The sequence below is a fragment of the Onychostruthus taczanowskii genome, unplaced genomic scaffold, assembly GCF_017590055.1.
Source record: "Onychostruthus taczanowskii isolate IOZ18803 unplaced genomic scaffold, ASM1759005v1 scaffold31, whole genome shotgun sequence".
NCBI lineage: Eukaryota > Metazoa > Chordata > Aves > Passeriformes > Passeridae > Onychostruthus > Onychostruthus taczanowskii.
The window spans coordinates 6,673,287-6,690,845 of NW_024500461.1; the positions used below are offsets into that span (position 1 = coordinate 6,673,287).

At 47.3% G+C, this 17,559-nt stretch overlaps 1 long non-coding RNA gene across 1 annotated transcript; it reads right to left on the reverse strand.

Annotated features, from left to right (window-relative positions):
* Nucleotides 1-11,296: 11,296 nt before the first annotated feature.
* On the reverse strand, nt 11,297-16,793 carry LOC121338649. Its single transcript, XR_005953057.1, has 3 exons — nt 16,701-16,793; nt 13,899-14,058; nt 11,297-12,967 (listed from the first exon to the last, which is right to left on the reverse strand). It is a non-coding gene; the product is annotated as an uncharacterized LOC121338649 (long non-coding RNA).
* Nucleotides 16,794-17,559: the final 766 nt, after the last annotated feature.

A 17,559-nucleotide genomic window follows, 5' to 3' on the forward strand; every position in this document is an offset into this window, starting at 1 on the left:
TTGCACAGCTGTATTCTCCTACTAGGAACACAGGTTTTGAATTTTCCTTTCAGTGGAAAAACTATGTGGTCTAATGTGGGCAGTAAAACATGGCAGCACATGCCCATGGTGAAAGAGCAGAGTAACTGCAAGACAGGGATGGGGCACTATGGCATCTTTAGAGAAGTGTTTATAAGGGGCTCTGAGCTCTTGCTGTTGAGAGGGCTTGGTCCTGCCAAAAGGGGACCGGCAGCCACGACCCTCCTAGTTCCTGCTGAGTTTCTCCCAGTGCACATAATCTCTAATGTTGAAAATGCCAGCGTGGTGCGGGACTTCGAAAGGTTGCCTGCTGCTAGTCTGATTGCTGGGGTCTGGAAGACAAAATCTCATCCTCTTTAAGTCCCAGCTTATCGTTCTGTGGTTCTGGGCAAGGCACTTGTGTTCCCTAAGCATAAGCCCCTGATGAATGGAGGCAGGATACTTCCCACAGCGTTGTTCAAAGCCTGCCTCTTGCAGAGTGCCTTAAAATGCTGCCAGCACTGCTCTTCCATGTCAGATATATAATGCAGTGGCATTCCAGCCCTTGGTTGCTGTTTTTGGCCACTCCCTGGCACAAAAAGTGGAGGAAAAGAGGAGAGCTGCAGTGGCTGCTGGCTCTCAAGGTACTGCTGAGGGACTAGTGGAGCAGTGGCAGATAGGACAACCCCAAGTCTGGCTGCAAGCACCTCAGGTCCAGAGCTGGGAGAGCTAGTGGGATGCCACCTCTTCTTCCTTCCTCTCCCTGGGCATCATGGTAGTTCAAAGCAAGTGCAAACCATCTTTTGTTAAAACATCCTTTTGCTACACTCTTTGTCCAATAAATTTTACACTTTGTTAGCTCAAGCAAATGAATTTGCTTCATGGTGCAGCTCAAGGGCAGCTGTTCAGTCAATAAAAAACTAAAAGAGAGCAAGTGTTGTTTATGCCTCAGTATCACCCTGCAAGGCAAAACCAATCAAATTTGCCCTTCCTGCAAGAAAAAAACATGAAGGGAGGCAAACACCAGAGAGGGCTGGTGGCAGTGTGATGCTAGAGCACAGAAGCAGGCTGCATTCAAGGGTGGGAGATTGAATCCCTGGCCTTCAGATACAGAGTGTGAATTACACTCTAGTGTCCTTGGCAGAGCCCTAGTGTCCCTCTCCTGCAGTGATGAGGTGACATAATTTGTCTTCTGGTAATACACTGTTTCTTGTCTTGAGCTCAATCTGTCCAGTATAGTTAACCAATAATTAATTTTGCCTGAAATGAAGTATTGGTTTGTATGGGAATGGGCAAGGTTATAGCAAACTACAACTGGACTCAGCCATAGCTTTTGGATGCAAAATTAACTCTGATTTTATTTCAGTAGTTCCAGTTAAAGTTGTTTGCTGTGCATTTTTCAATGTTGTTTTTCAAGAGTGGAAACCAAAAGTATATAAAATATTTGTATTTTGTTGGGGAGTTCCTCCTCAGGTCTTCTCTTACTGTAGCCTATAATGCACAGCATAAATTGTTAGAAGAAAAACTTCAGATAGTCAGGAATAACAGCCTGTGGGAGGAAGGAATTGGAAACTCCCCAAGATAATCCAATCCTAGTAATCTGAAAAAAAGTCCCACACAAATTTCATGGATATGCTAAGCAAGCAAGCAAGCTTTTTTTTTAAACTGAAGTTCACAACATGTAATGCTTAATAAAACTGCTCCTGGGAAAATCTATAGCAAATCAATACACACCCTATGTCACTGTAATTACTGTACTAAATACAATAAATTGTTTAACTAGTAGTTAGAAATAGAGATGATCTTGCTTTTTATGAGTAGCAGACAGATCTTTAATGAAAGTGATCCTTTGCCATTTCTGTTCACATTTAAACTTTAAAACTGAGGGAACAGGCAAACGGCTTCACAGTCCAAAGAGAGTTTGCAGTTTGCTATAAAAGCACACATAGGCTTCATAGGAGCAAAGTGAACTCCTCAGCTGTATATGGGCAGATTCCTTAAATTAGTGCAGTCATCCTCACAGAAGTAAAAAATGGACCTGTCATCTCTGAGAAGCAGTTAGTCCACTGCTGTGCTCCCATGGGAAAGGGAAAGGCAATTTTCCCAACAGAAGGAATTGCTCCTTAATGTGAGAGGTCATTGAAATGCAAGTAACAAACCAAAACAGATGAAATATGTGCAAAGTAAATAGATCAAAGACATTGAGATAATTAATTATTGGCGGTCTAGTTCTCAGAGAAAGACGATTCATTCACAAAGACGCCACTGTACCCGACACTTCCCAATATTGGTGTCTACAGCACGCATTTGCTGATGTTTCTTAATGAGTAAAGACAGAATTATTATGCCAGATAACTGTCTGCCCTAAAAGTTTCTGTTCTGTTACCATAATGCCTTGGCCTACAAATAAACCTCGCTGCATTCGTAACATTTTAGTTTAAGATAAAGTGCCAAGTCCACTTTTGTGTTTACTAATGTGGAAGTTTTGATCTCTATATGCTAATAATTTGTGAGTTTATATGGCCATTTCAAAAGGAAACTCAGTTTTTTGAACTCAAATTCTCTTAATTCTTAGTGCCTGGGTACCCATCTTTTTAATCCCATTAGCACAGCAGGAATATTTCTGCTGCAAGGACAGCAAGTGTGGAAAAGATGAAGTCCTTTTAGCCAGTCCTAGTGCTGGCTCTTTGGCTGCCCACACATTGAGATGGCTCTCTTTCCCTGAGGAATTACTGGAATGGTAAAGAATGGAGTGAATTTTCTTTTGTGCTGCACACCCTGGTCTGATGGGGACCTGAGCACCTTGAAGACACAGCAAAGCTTGTGGCTACAGGGCTATTTCTGTGAGGAGGAGTGTGATATGAGCCAGGTGTGAGCAGTAAATGGTACTTGCTCTGAGTCTGCAAACCCACAGGTTTGCCAGGTGGGAGGATTTGCTGGGAGCAGGCATTAAGCTGAAAGCCACCAGGAGAAAGGAGAGAAGGATGCTGATTGCTACCCAGGGATGGTACCTACCCTCTGCAGAAAACACCAAGAGCTTGTTTTAGTTGTTAGGTTTCTCTCTTTGAAGAGTAACATTTGAAGCATCCCAGGGAAGCTGCGTGTTTCTCAGAGGATTTCTGAGGGATCCTGAAAATGTTCATCCTACCCATTCCCATCACCATTTTTTTGGTGACCTTCAGCCTCTAATTTTTGCTCCTTTCACAGGTGATTGAAGGCACAGGGTTGGAGGTACAGACCCTGCAATTTCTCCCACTCCTTAAAAGAAAGCAACGTGCTTTCCTGAGGGGAACATGTCATAACACAAAGGAGTAAGGCTGTGGTGGAGAGGCCAGGGCACGTGATAGGAAAGGTCTCTCATGTCTTTAAGTGTTAGCAATTTGGGACTTTCTGCATCCCCTAGAAACTTTGACTCCATATCATGGTCTTGTGCAGCTGCCTGGATGATGCATGGTCCCATAGCCTGGGATTTCACCCACTCACACAGGATCTGTGAGCCCACCAAGGGATGAACCAAGTGACTCCACCAGCTGTGGCAGGAACAGTGTTACGGGATAGCAAAGGAGTGAGGAGACAACATCCATGCTCCCCGAACACCTGGGGAGCAGGACTGGGAGAGAGGCCAGGAGGGCTAAAGAGGCTTGGAGGAGAGGGGTGAATGATGGCTGGGACGTGAACGAGGAGAAGTGGGGACATCTGGAGAGAAGGAAGGTTCTCATGTGGCTGCAGGAGCTTGGGAGGGCTCTGGGAAAAGTGGAAGTGCACAATACAGCTCCAGTTGGCTGTGGACAAGACTGGGATGATACCTTGAGGGGAATGGAGGTGCATGTGAGGGGCAAAATTGTTCTTCGCAGCATGTGGGATGCAGTGTTGGGGGTAGTAGTGTTTCCTCACCCTCTCCTTTCTTTTTTTTGTTTCCAAAAAATATGTCAGTTGTCACAAGCATGCTTGTATGAATGGATGGATACATAATTGACAAGAGGTGGCTAGTTCATCCTCTTCCAGATTACTCCCCAGACAATTATATCCCAGCTGACCACGCTGAAACCAGATGGGCTTTCAAGTCTGAAAATTTGTCATGGATTCTCTCTCCCTTTCAACAGCATCTCAGTAACTATAAAAATAATGTGGATAAACCACTCTCTATTTATATGAACATGGGGGATGCAGCTTATCAGTTGTTGGCCTTTGGGCCTCATATCTGGCAAAGACCCCACCATTGTCTGCACACCTCCAGCTTTAATATTCTCCCAAAATAGTGTTCTCCCACCAAGTTAACAGAACCTAAGCAAAGGGATTTAAGGAGCAGCAAGCAGGTGTCAGGGGACAAGTGTGTAGTTTACTTTGTTTAGCATAGACCCTTAATTTTAGCCACCACAAATATAATAAGGTCTTTATCTATGCAGCCATGGGGCAGAAAGGGCAGAGGAGCTTAAAAGACTTATTCATGCAAACAGGGTTGCTGTGCTAAGTCTTCTATTTACATACTGCAAATGTGTTTCATTCACATTAATGCAATGTGAAGGAAAATGGATGCAAATTCTGTGTCTCCATCTCTATGGAAGTGCAGAGGCTGGCAGAGCAAACAGAGGCTAGTAATATTGCTATTTTCCCTTCCACTAAATGGAAAACTCATCTACACAAAAGGGCTGAAAGTGTTTTCTAAGCCATCCCAAACACAAAAAAAAAATTGCTCATGTTCTGTGGCTCAGGGACTGCTATAAAAATTCTCTGTCATCTTCCTGCCTGTTCTATTTCAAGCAGAATTATTTCCCAGCTAAGGGAAAAATAGTTTGACATTATTAGCATTTTTCAAGAATTCCTGCTCCTAGTCTCTTGCTCGTGCCAGGCAAATTTGTTTTGCTGAACTTTGGTACACTTTATGTGGAATATTTCTAGGCAGACCAGACTTTTGGACTGTAGCTTGGTGAAACCTTGGTACAAGCATTGAAAAATGGCAAAAACCTAAATCATTTTTGCAAGGTGCATCTCTGAAGTTGTTTTTATGTGTCTATGCACCTTTCTCCTATTGATACCTGTAAGCCAGAAACAAACTGGATTTTTAAGATAAGAAGAATTAGAAGTCAAGGCCAAAATAGCTTCTTTGCCTGCAGAAGCCTGTGGCAGAACTGAGGGAGGAGTGCTGCTTGTCAAGGTGCCATCTACTCTCATCAGTGCTTCAGCAGCTGGAAGTGCTGTGGAAACCCTGGCCTGGGGTCATGGCCAGCTCTCACCAGCCCCACCAGCACCTGGGGTCCTTCAGCAAATCCTGATGAAGCCGTGACAACCTTTTAGCTGCTCTTGCAGGTGCATTTGGTGCCATGCAGAAGCCCAGAACAATGTGCCCCAGTCATGCTCAGCCGCCGTCGCTGTGGATTCCCGAGCCAGGGCTCCGTGCAGCGCCTCGGGTGCTGCTGTGGGAGGACAAAGCAGTAAAGCCTTTGCTGCTGCTGCATCCTGTCCAACACCAGCACCTCTCCAACTCCATAACAGACAAAAGTACTCAATTAACAGCCTGCCAATCCTACTGGGTGATGATTCCTGAAATAACACCTTTTCCCACCCGCCCTTGCCTGGGATGGGTTTTTTGTGAGCTCTAATCAACATAAGGACTAACCTGCACCATGGAAACACCTGTTTAAAGATAGATTTTTTTACTTGTTTCTTTTTGTAGTCAAAGTGCCTGGGGAAGGCCAAGAGTGATTCTCAGGCATCTCTGAGCTGCTGGGCAATTCAGTAAATTTCAGGCATCTCTGAGCTGCTGTGGAAAATCATGGGTAAGGGAGTCAGGGATCAGTTTTATCTGGCTCACAAATTTACAGTCAGTCTTTCCAGGAGCACATTCCTAACTACTCTGGTTCAAAAAGTGCATTTCTATGTGCAGCCATCATTGCTTTCCCACTCATTTTCTGATTTCTCTCCTGGCTTGGATCTTTAAAAGAAGGATGCATGCCAGGAAGTCACTGCTGGAAAGCTGCAGCCTTCCTTCTTGTCTCTCAGGGGCTACCAAGGCACCAGAGACTAGAACACTTGTTTTTCCTACTGCACTAAACGTTTTGAATGTATGCTAAAAATGTTAATACACTATTGAAGGGCCTGGAATTTTTCCTTCAGGTGTGATGCCCTTAGGCTATTTGTGCTTCACACACGATTGCAGGTAAGGGCTTGTTACACTGCCAGAAACATGCACTTAATGAAAAGTTATTCACTATCCTATTATAGTCAATAAGAGAGCTCAGCAGTCACTCAGCTTTAACATACCCTACTTTTTGCTCAAAAGCTTTGCTCTGGAGTCAGAACTGCCGTGAGGCTGAGGCAAGAGGTCCATCTTTCCTTTGAGGAGGGCCCTAAATGGGTGCAAACACTCCAGGCCTAGACTGAGTGCTGTAGGCTCCTGTTAAAGCACCCAGGAGATGTGCAGAGAGCAGGAGGCGATGGCAGCAACAGGAATGACCCCAAGGAGAAGAGGGCACTGTAGAGCACCAGGAATAAAACCTCTTGAAATAAGGGATAGTGGAGGCAAGGCACCAGATTTTGCCCTCTCTCTGACTGTGTACCAATATGATTTTTCTGTTAGGTCCTTGCTAGAGCTGCACAGCCACAGTGCTACAGTTCAAAGCAGCAGGGAATCTGCACAGGAGGCTGGGGATGTTCCTGGGCAAAGGAAATGCAGGTATCCTGTGGGTTTCCAGTGTGGCACCTCTCACCCAGGGGTCTGGCAGGGAGCCATACATCCCAGACACAGGCTGTAGGGGTCCAGTCAGTCCCTGTGGCCCAGTGGGACCGTGGGCTGCCTCACACTAGGAAAGGTTAGTGGCACAAGCCCTTGTGCTTGGAGAAGCTTCTTACCGCTCTCAACAACTTTGCAGAAGTTGTCTATAAGTTGGCTGCTCAGGTAATACCCCAGTGGAGTGTCCATTTCAGGGTTCCCTGTGTGACTTAGTATTTCTTTCTGGCCAGCTTTGTCATCAGTTGAGGTGTGACTATTTCATTCTGATTGCATATCATTAGTTAAAATAGTCCCATACTAGCTCACCTTTTCCTGAAGCCTCAGAGAGCCAGCAGGCTCAGTTCTCAGGTAGGTGCTGATCAATGTCTATGGATGAGGGCTGGAGTTCTGCAGCATACTTGAATCAACATCAGGTTTCATTTGGGTTTCTCAATTTAGATTTAATTTCAAGCAATTTGAAGATTTTAAGGTACCAAAGGGCACATTTCCAGGTAGCTGCACTCAATACGAAGGCACAGGTTTTCTTACTGGATGTTGGCAGGGTCTTGTTGTGTATCCACAGGCAGCGTCTTAAGGCACAATGCAAAGTCAGAGCCTCAGAGTCAACGAAAAAATTCTTTTTGCAAGGAGCTAAATCCATATGGCTTTGCAGAAGGGAAGGATTTTGGGGGGGATCACTGGGCTGAGCTGTATGCCTGAACCATGCTGTGTCCTCAAACCTTACTGGGCTGGCTGGGATGTGTATTCTCCTCTCCCACTGCTGTCCTCACCACCTTGCAGGACCGTGCCCATATTTTGACTCCTGAACACATGGCCCCAATGTGGCCGGGCGCCGATCCCAGCCTCTCCGGCAAGCAGAGTGCGGTGTTCCGCCTGTCTGCTCGCAGCTTTCGCCTTTCTTCTGTCCTCCTGCTATTCTATCGCTACCATAAAATGCAGTTCTGACCTTTTTGTCCTCAGCAAGCTATTCATTTAAAATACAAATGCTGTCCTCAAACAGCAGTCATTAATATGAGGCAGCAAATTCTTTTCTTTGTTCTTTATTGTTGATTTCCCCCCATTGGGAAACTGGGTGGCAGGAGAACTGCATAGCTGCAGAAGCAGCTTGCTAATTGCATACTTTCAAATACTAATTTGTACGGGTTGGTTTGGTTAAAAAGGGGAAAAGAAACAAGGCAGGGGGTGATAAAAAAAAAGTCAAGGTTATAAACTCCACAGAAGCTCTCTAGCCTGGAATTTTTATTAATTCTTTAAATGTAAATTGCAGGCCCATGGCTGCACATCCACGCCTCCCGCGGAGCGCCAGGTAGTGTGGTGCAATTTGCCCTGCAGACCTTCCCGAGGAACTGAGCCCTGCCCTCGGCTGCCCGGAGCAAGGCCGGCGAGGTGCCAGCCAGGAGCCATTCCCAACTGCTCCCAGCTGGCGCCTGGCTGGCTGTGGGCAGGAGCCAGCCCCTGGCCCAAGTGGGGTCAGGCGTTGGTGGGCACAAAAACATCTCTGCCTTTATGGAGCTGAGGTCTGGAGTGCTGTCACACAGAATCACTAGGTTGGAAGAGACATTCAAGATCATGGAGTCCAACTCAGCCGTAATACCTCAACTAGACCATGGCACCAAGTGCCACATCCAGACTTTTTTAAAGCACATCCGGGGATGGTGACTCCACCACTTCCCTGGGCAGACCATTCCAGTACTTTATCACCCTCTCTGTATAAAACTTTTTCCCAATATCCAGCCTGTATTTCCCCTGGCTCAGAGACTGAGTCTTCTGGTTCTGTCAGTGCTGCTGGGAGGAAGAGACCCACCCCCACCTGGCTACAACCATCTTTCAGGGAGTTGTAGAGAGCAATAAGGTCACCTCTGAGTCTCCTTTTCTCCAGGCTAAACAACCCCAGCTCCCTCAGTCGTTCCTCATAGGGTTTGTGTTCCAAGCCCCACACCAACCTTTTGCCCTTCTCCAGTCAGCCTTGTGTCCTTGATGGTGTAAGGGAAGAGGTGAAAGAAGGTACTCATCAAGGAGGGACACTTTTTACTATACCAAGAGGTATAGCTGGAAAAAAAGCAAGTCTTTGAGCACACCAGCTGAGATTGCTGCTCAGAGATTCCCAACATGCATCCCAATATCTGCTGATGAAAGTGCTAAACATGAACTGCAAGCTTTCAGTATTTTTTAATGTGCCTGGATGATTTGTATTGGGAAAAAACCCCAAGACTTACAGTTATTCAGCTCTTTCAAGCTCTTGACTACCAAAAGGTGGTTATTATTATTTTGAGTGGTTGTCTTTTTTCCACTTTTTTCCCCCTTTTTTCCCACTTTTTTGCCATACTTGATGTCTTCATACAGATTCTTCCTTGCCACCAAATAATGTTTGCTATTTCTCCTTGTAAAAGGATATTTTTAGATGCTCTCTTCGGAGAAGCTTACAGTACCCATGCATGGTACTCATGCATAGTGGGGGCGTTTCTGCCTGCAGCAGCATCTCAGTTCCATTTGGACATTATTGTCACTTTATTTCCTTGCTTGTCTCTGTTTCATGCATTTTCTTGTTTGGAGAAGCTCCCTGTGCTCACCCTCAGCACCTGTACTGCCCTTGCACTCAAGAGCCATGGCAGCCAGCAGCCCCTGCAGCCTGCGGGGATGGTCCCCCAGCACGGCTGCTGCCCACGCAAGGCTGCCCCGAAATGTGTGCTGAACTGATGTGAATGTGGGAGAAAAGCAGCCCTAAGGGCCCCCTGTGCTGCTCCTGCATGAAGGATGTGACAGAAGCCAGTGCCAGGAAGGACCTTCCCAGGACAGCGAGGGTTGGAGGGACAGGCACGGCACAGGGATCTGGAGTTCACTGTCACACCGAGCACGCCGGGCAGCGTATCAGCACCTAAAGATACTGGAGGGCTCCAAGGCTGTGAATGCGAGGGAGGCAAAGTCAAGGAAAAAATTTATTAACTGTGTTATTTTGTTTCTGTTTGCTCAGAACAGTAGCTATCTCTGTTCACTCTCTTGTCACACGATGTGATACAGAGTCAAAATGGATTTTATTGTGTATTATTTGCATTTAAACAAAATCCTTCCCAGTTTATGCTACAATATATCACTGTTATTATTTCCCTCTCTGCTTAATAAAGTTATCATGGATGCATGACAGCATCAAGGGAAAAAATATGTGGAGGCACCAGCTCTCTCAAAAATAACTCTTATTTCATTGCTGACAAAAGGTCAGAATCACTGGCCAAGTCCCACAGCTCAAGTGGGTTTGCAGTGGAAAGCACCGTAACTGCCTTGAGCAGCAACAAAACCAATATCTAATTATAACACATGCAAATGTTGTGTTGGCTGGGAACTGATACCTGAAGGTTGTTTCTCCTTTATAAAGGGCAAAAAAGTGGATCCCTTAACAGGAATCTCTTTTTTTTTTTTTTTTTTTTAGTTTTATGATACTTAATATAATTGACCAATTGACCATTTCCTTAATGGTAAGAGAAAGGATGAGTCAGTAATCTTTATGGCTTATTATTAAAATAGAGTTTAATCAGTGAGTGGCAGGGAGAAAATTGCAATGGAAGTAGTAGTGCTTAGCAGCTTGTGGGCCATTGATAAACCCACTTGGTGAGCCATTAGGAAAACCCCACTTGGTTGCAGAGAGTGAGGTCTGTAGCACCTCTGGCTCGCAGAAGATGACCCTTACTGTCTCCCAGATGTCTGCATGCTCAGTGAGGGATCCTCCCCTGCCCCAAGCATACAAGAAGTGGCCTTTGGTGGGCTCCAAAGCCAGACTTTATGTTTTGTGAGAGCTTTCATATGTGCTGGAAAACAGAATCACACAATGGTTTGGGGTTAGAAGGGACCTTAAAGGTCATTTGGTTGCAAGCCCCCTGCCATGAGCAGGGACACATCCCACTACACCAGGTTCTCAGTGCCATTCAACTTGGCCTTGAACACTTCCAGGGATGTCAAGGTGGGTGGATACAAACCACAGAGTTTGAAATGCCATATATTGCTGGTTCTCAGCAGGCTTGTTCCATGGCAGCTAAGCTGTCACCAGCAGGCTGTGAGCTAGCGTGCGTTCCCTGCCACTGGGGTTCCTGCAGCCAGACAGTGGGTTCTGCCTCCATCCTGTGGCATCTGCTGCTTGACAGTGGCCTGCTGGTAGAGGGGATGGGCTGCAAAGCCTCTGTCAGGCCTGTGGAAAGTGGGAGGTGCGGTGGTCTTACCATGGGAGCACTGCTAGCTGTGAAGGCTCAGCTCCACCCTGCTCCCCGGTAATGCCAGGGAAGGAAAACAAAATCCTCCACAGAAGACAAAGGGGACAGTGATTCTTCCCCAAACTCTGATTGCCCCAGAGCCCTCAGACACTGCAGTTTTTAGGGAGAAAACTTCCTAGGACAGCACTTAGTATAACCCACTTAGTATAACCCTGTTGGTGGATGCTGGTGGACCAGCATCCACCAACAGACTGCAATTCTGCACCAGCTTGGGAGGGGGAATTGGGAAGACATGTATCTCCATGGGCTACAGATAATTAAAATGAAAATGTTTCTTCAGTTTAATGAAGAAACATTCATAACATTACAGAAATTGTACTAAAATGATGGTAACACACATCTTCCTTTGACAGCAAAGCAATAAGCTTTCTTTGCTACAATTCACTCAGAAAAAATCCTTCCTTAACATAACATGGAAGCAAAATCCTTGCTTCCCCAGGTGGGAGAAACTTGGAGATTGCCCATGTAAGTGTATTTTTCAGGATGCCTTCAGATAAGCTGTTCCTCAGAAGAAGCTGCGCTGCTAGCACTACAGGGAAAATAGCAGTGCCTGAACTGTAACATGAAGCAAGAAGTTATCACAGTCGTGGGTTCGAGTTTGAAGCTGGCATCCAGCTGGCAGAGACCGGATGACTATTAAATATGTCAACAGCCCCAGATGAATGCCAGGATAGCCTTGTGAACAGGAACTCCTGATGGTGTTTTTTCTTGTACTGTTGCTATTTTAGTTCTTTTTTATTTCTCTCTATTTTGGTTGTTACATAGAGGATAAAAAAAGACTCTGCTGGAGAAATCAGAGTCCTGGAAGGAAAAGAATGACCAGCTGGTCACGCCTCCTTTGCCCCTGGCTGGTATAACTGCAGTGTATTTGATTTTTTCAAGTCACAGAGGGTTTAAACGACAGGTATAGTATGGCTCAGTGTATGTCATCATCTGCTGGGTATTCAAGGATTTCTAAGGATTTTATCTTGCCTGTTGTTTGAATACAGGATGAGCAGTGATTTCTGTTCTCTGGCATGTGTTGTGTTTCCCTGAGGGTGGAAAGGGAGAATGGGATTTAAAGTGATTCTCGTTTACTTAGTATTTCCCTGTAAAAAAAGCAGAGAGTTTTCCAAAGCTGACTGGAGTGCAGTCATTTGTGGAGAACAACCCGTGGCTGCTACCTGGGTTAGGTCGGCATGTAACAATACCTGTCTGCCCCGTGAATGTCAGACAAAGCTGTTTTAAATCTTGAAGGTCAGGCAGTAAAATTAATAGGAATTGCAGAGAGCAGGACCTTGTCAGCTTCATAATAGTGTTGTGGGTGGAAAAAAAAAATCTCATGGTTTCCTTCAGGCTTTCGGCAACTCACCTACTGATGCTCAGTGGCCATTATCCGATTATAAGTGCTTTTTGCTCAGAAGAATTCAGTCGTTACTGCTTCTGGTGTGTTAAATAGTCACCAGCGTGGAGCACAGGCGAGGGAGCAGACCCCGGTGCTGCAGGAGCCGCACGGATCGTCCCCTCCTCTTGCGGTCGGTGTGGAAGCTCTGTGCAGCACCGCTCGCACTTTGTCATTTGCAACAATGCTTTGTCATTTCACAGTGACCGGGACGCAGCGGGGCCCCGGCCTCTTCCCTCTTCTGCCTTGTCCAGCTGATCGCTATCTGCCAGAGGTGGGGCGTCCTGTTTATGTCCCCGAGCAGGACTGGGAGTGCTGGCCCGTCCCGCGGGCACCGCCACCGTCCCTGGTCCCTGGAGCGCTGCCGGGGTTGCTCCCGGAGCCTCGAGCCGGGCTGTTTGTCCGAGCCGCCGTGCTTTGTATTTACTGCGCCTTTCCTTCGGGGTTTCTGCCGGTCACCCGCCGCGACCCGGGAAATATTTTTGTTCCCCCTCTGCTGCATAACTTGGCTTCTGTTTTCTTGTTGTTGTTTTTTTTCCTCCTGACTTTGTAGATGTTGGCTGCGGCCAGGGCCAAGTCACGGGGCAGGATGTGCTGCCTCTGTGGAGGTACAGACATGGGAATAAATGACACAGTTTTCTGGAACTTCCCCAGGCACTGCAAGGTGAGAATCTGTGCCGCAGAGCTGTCAGCCTGGCTCTTGGCACAGCCCTGCACCACTCCATCCCCTCCTGAAGCCCCGGCCTGGGGGCTGCCCAGGGGCAGCATCCCTCCCAAAATGTGTGTCTGATGTGTTTGATGGCACAGACTGGGGTTGCTTGCATTGCAGAGTGGCTCTGGGCAGTTTATTTTGCACACACAGCTCCACATGAACATTTTCAACCCCCTTAGGCAACTGCAGGCTGCGTGTGTTGCCATGACCAGGTTCAGACTCCCTTGAATCGCCTTCCCTGTTCCAGTCCTGCAGCTCTGGGGGCCTTTTTGAGGACCTGCTCTGCAGGTCAAGGAATGGCCTCTTCTTGTAGCACTCTAAGGTAAGAGGCTGATCAGGTCCAGGCAGCCATGCCCAGCAAGAGCATGTGGCTGGGGTCCCTTGTCACTGTATGTGCCCACAGCTGCAGCGGTGAAAGTGTCCCTGCTTGCACCTTGTTCTGTTTAACTTCCCTTAAGCATGAGTTTAATCCTCTGCTTCTATGCCAGGGCAAATGCTGAGGCTTCCTTGTCACCTGTGGCTGGGGTCCCTTGTCACTGTATGTGCCCACAGCTGCAGCGGTGAAAGTGTCCCTGCTTGCACCTTGTTCTGTTTAACTTCCCTTAAGCATGAGTTTAATCCTCTGCTTCTATGCCAGGAGCACCTTGCTGATGCTCCTCAACTTGCACAAGTACCTGTGCATCTTTCTGCCCCCTCCCCTGCCCCGGTGGGGCAGCTGGTCAGCTCTAATGACCCCTCAGGGTGCTCCTGGGTCTTTTCTGCACCCCTGGGGGGATTGGGGGATCCTGTCCTGACCACCATCTGCCACCAGCTCCTCACCTTAGGGGAGGTGAATCTCTCCTTGGCTGTGTATCTGAAATAATGTTTTCTGATCTCTCAGTAACTGGTGTTACTCAGATGAAGTCCGAGGAGAGATTGTGCAGCAGATTTGACCACACAGAGGCTTCACAAATGCTTGAGGTCCAGATGTGAGTTGCACCTGGTGCAAATCAAGGAAAGCTCCGATGAACAGCAGAGACAGAGAGCAAACATATTTTTTAAATGTATATATCTTCAGGTAAAATGTGAACAATACCTCCTACTGATCCAGGTAGAGATCGTGAGTGAATCTGCCACAGGAATTGCAGTGAGGAATGCCCTTTGCTCCAGGTTAATGCCAGCTGAATGGGTGGTTGTTTGGTTTTGATCTTTTTTCACCTGTTTGTGTACCTCAGCATGTGTCCTGAGTCTGGAGCTGGGCTGCATTTTGCACCTGCTAGAAGGGGTGCATATCCATGTCCCCAGCAAGTCAGTTTGGGGAAATTTCACTAATGTTTGCTTTAGGAAGCAACTTTATTCTTCTCAACAATTTTCATACAGATCTGAGGGCCTTTCGCCAGCCCTCATTTCCAGATGGCTTAAAAGCCATGTCCTGTGCTAAATAACTGTACTTAATTTTTATGTACGAATCTGAGACAAGGGCTCAAAGACAGAAATGCAGTCAGAATGAGCAACCTGCCTGGTCAGGGGGAGCTCAGAGACATGAGCAGAGTAAGCTCCATCTGGGAATGAAGAGTGAGCATAGGGATGCACATACACACATTTTCATCCATGCCCACAATCCACCTAGACCTTTAGTGGCCTGGCAAACTTCTTTTACATATCTTCTACAGCTGAGAAAGTGTCCGGGTAGTACTTGGAGATACCTAGAACTGCATGTGGCATTGCAACAAAGCTTGGGCATGATGACATTTTTCTGGACACTGGACTTGCCTGGGCTTAAGTGTAGCCATGAGTGCATCACACCAGTGATACATCACATGTATTGTAAACAACCCAGCACTATTTTTGCTCAAATGACCTCTAAGAGTTGTGGAGAAGTGAGGAGATGAGCTAGACACAGAGAGTGGCTCTCCCAATGCCTGCTGCAGCACTTTGGCCTCTTGGCCATGCTAACATTTTCAATATGCCTAAAAGTTTCCCATATATAGTGCATTTCCCAGCCTTTGAGGCTTGCTGAGGCATCACCGCCTTCCCTTGAAGCAATACAAGGCATTCATGGAGTTTCTGTGCTGAACTGTGGGAAAAAAGCAGCAAGAAACTGTGACCCCTGGGTAAGAGCATGCTTTGGAAACACCATCATCAAAAAATCAACACATCAGCCCAGAAGGCCTACAGACAGCTGATCCCCTCCAGCCTTATCAGAGAGAGAGCTCCTGTGGATGCTGAGGCAGCAGCCACCGGACATTTTTGAGATGTTTTTCTATCCTGTGTTGATATTGAAGTCAATACAATAACTAAAAATAAAGATTAAAAAAAAAATACACTGCAGCTATTTGTTCCTGAATGGCTATGTTTACCCATACCAGCCCAGATTTCCACTTAGGCAGGCCTGTAGTCCCAGATGTTCAGTCATTTTCAGCAACATGGTCATATCCCAGAAGATTTAGCCTGCTGGAGCAACTATATTAAACACGCCTGTAATTTTCCACTGTAACTGGGAGATTGCATTCCTCAGGGGCAAGCAATCACTGACTGGGTGGCCCTGTGCACATGCAGGCAGTGACTGCCTGAGTCCTCTCCAGCCTCTCATAATGGCAGGAGGGCACAGCACTTCTGCAGCCCAGCAGGGCTTGGTCTGGGATGAGGAGGCTCCCATCAGTAGCACTTCCTAGGGGAGGGAGCCATGCTGCTGGGGACCCATGGCCAGCTGTGGCTGCAGGGACGGATGTGGCTGGGCCTGCTGGTGGCTTCTCTGCTGGCCCTCTTTGCACTCAGAGGCATGGTTAATGTCTGTTGAGGTGATCCAAAGAGAAAAATGGTCTTTAACTGGATAAAAGCAGATGCTTCACCTAATCACCTACTACTTCCTGATGAACAGGCTGGGCAGAGGTACCCATCACAAAGGCCCTGCACAGCTGAGGAGACTCACCCTGCTTCCAGGTGCTGGTGTAAGGCCACCTCTCAGGGAGGATGTGGGATGTCTCTGAGTACAGCCTTCTCAAAGAACCCAGCTTCATGTTAGGGAAAACTAATGGACAGATCTGTGTGGCTTATTCTGCTTTCTTCCACAGGTAGCAGTGGTGGCAGAGGACAGTGGAGAAAGCCACAGTGGCTTAGTGCCTGTTCCTGGCAATAGTTTTGACACAGGATTTACCTTGGAGAGTGCAAGGAGGCATTGAAAACTAGAGCTCATGTACCAGAGAGTGGAGTGCTCATGTCCACCAGAGTGAAAGAGGTGTCCCATGAGTGCCTTGGAGTAGAGGTTTGGGTCAGGTGTTGCTGTGCTGGAGGGGCTGTACTGCTGTGGATAGCCAGGGTCAGTGCTGTGCTGGCAGCTGGTTCCAACACACCTGCCTTACCTCCTCCAGCCAAGCCCAGCTTACCAACACCACGCACTCCTGCAGTGCAGACAGACAACCAGGAGCACGGGGCTCTGGCAGGCAGCCCCAGCCCCCATCACTGATCCCTGGCCACTGCTCACATATGGCGGCCTGCCTGGGGAAGACCCCACCACGCTTTCTTCAGCAGCAGGGAGGTCTTTGTTCTTTAGGTTCAGGTGAGGCATAAGGACAGCATGAGGATGCTCTAGGGAGAACTGTGGTGATTCCCATCTCTGGTTCCTGAAAATCCAGCACTCACCTCTTGACAGGAGCAGCACAATCCAGAAAGGGCAGCCTGGCCTCTGCTTTGCCTGCATCAGTGGGGCAGTTCTGGAAGAAAAGACCTTTCTGTGGGTGCTGTTGCCAACTTTGGTTATGATTGGGTTGGTTTTTCTGCCACTGATTTTTGTCACACAGAAGGACTGGTCAAGGCATTGCTACTCCTGGAATCATCAAGCAACACATCTACTCTTCAGGTGGGCAGAGACAGATATCCTCTTCACATAAACTCACAGAGGGGAGTAAACAGATAAACCCGGCAGGCTGCTTCCATTAACTCACTGAGCTGCAAAGACATAGCGTCCAAAGAAACTTTTCTTGCTCAGGAGGGCCTGTCTGGCCATCTTGTGATCTCATAGGAAAAGAGGGACAGAAAAGGTCTAGAGGGTAAATGCTGTGAGGAGTGGCTGAGGGAGCTTGGATTGTTCAGCCTGGAGAGAAGGACATTCAGGGGAGACCTCTCTCTCTACAATCACCTGAAAGGAGACAAGACAAGAGGACACAGTGTCGAGCTGTGCCAGGGGAGGTTCAGCTTGGACGTCAGGAAGAATTCCTTCACAGGAAGGATGTTAAACACTGTAATGGGCAGCCCAGGGAGCTGGTGGAATCACCATTCCTGGAGGTGTTCAATAAACATCTAGAGATGGCACTTAGTGCCATGGTCTAGCTGATCAGGTGGTGATTGGTCAAGGCTTGAATTCAGTGATATCCGAAGTCTTTCCAACCCAACTGATTCTGTGATTATTTGATATCCAGCTCACCCGCTTCTGGTAATGGGACACTTCTTCCAGCCACAATCCCCTGACAGAAATGGCATGGGCAGATTTGTCCCTCAGAAG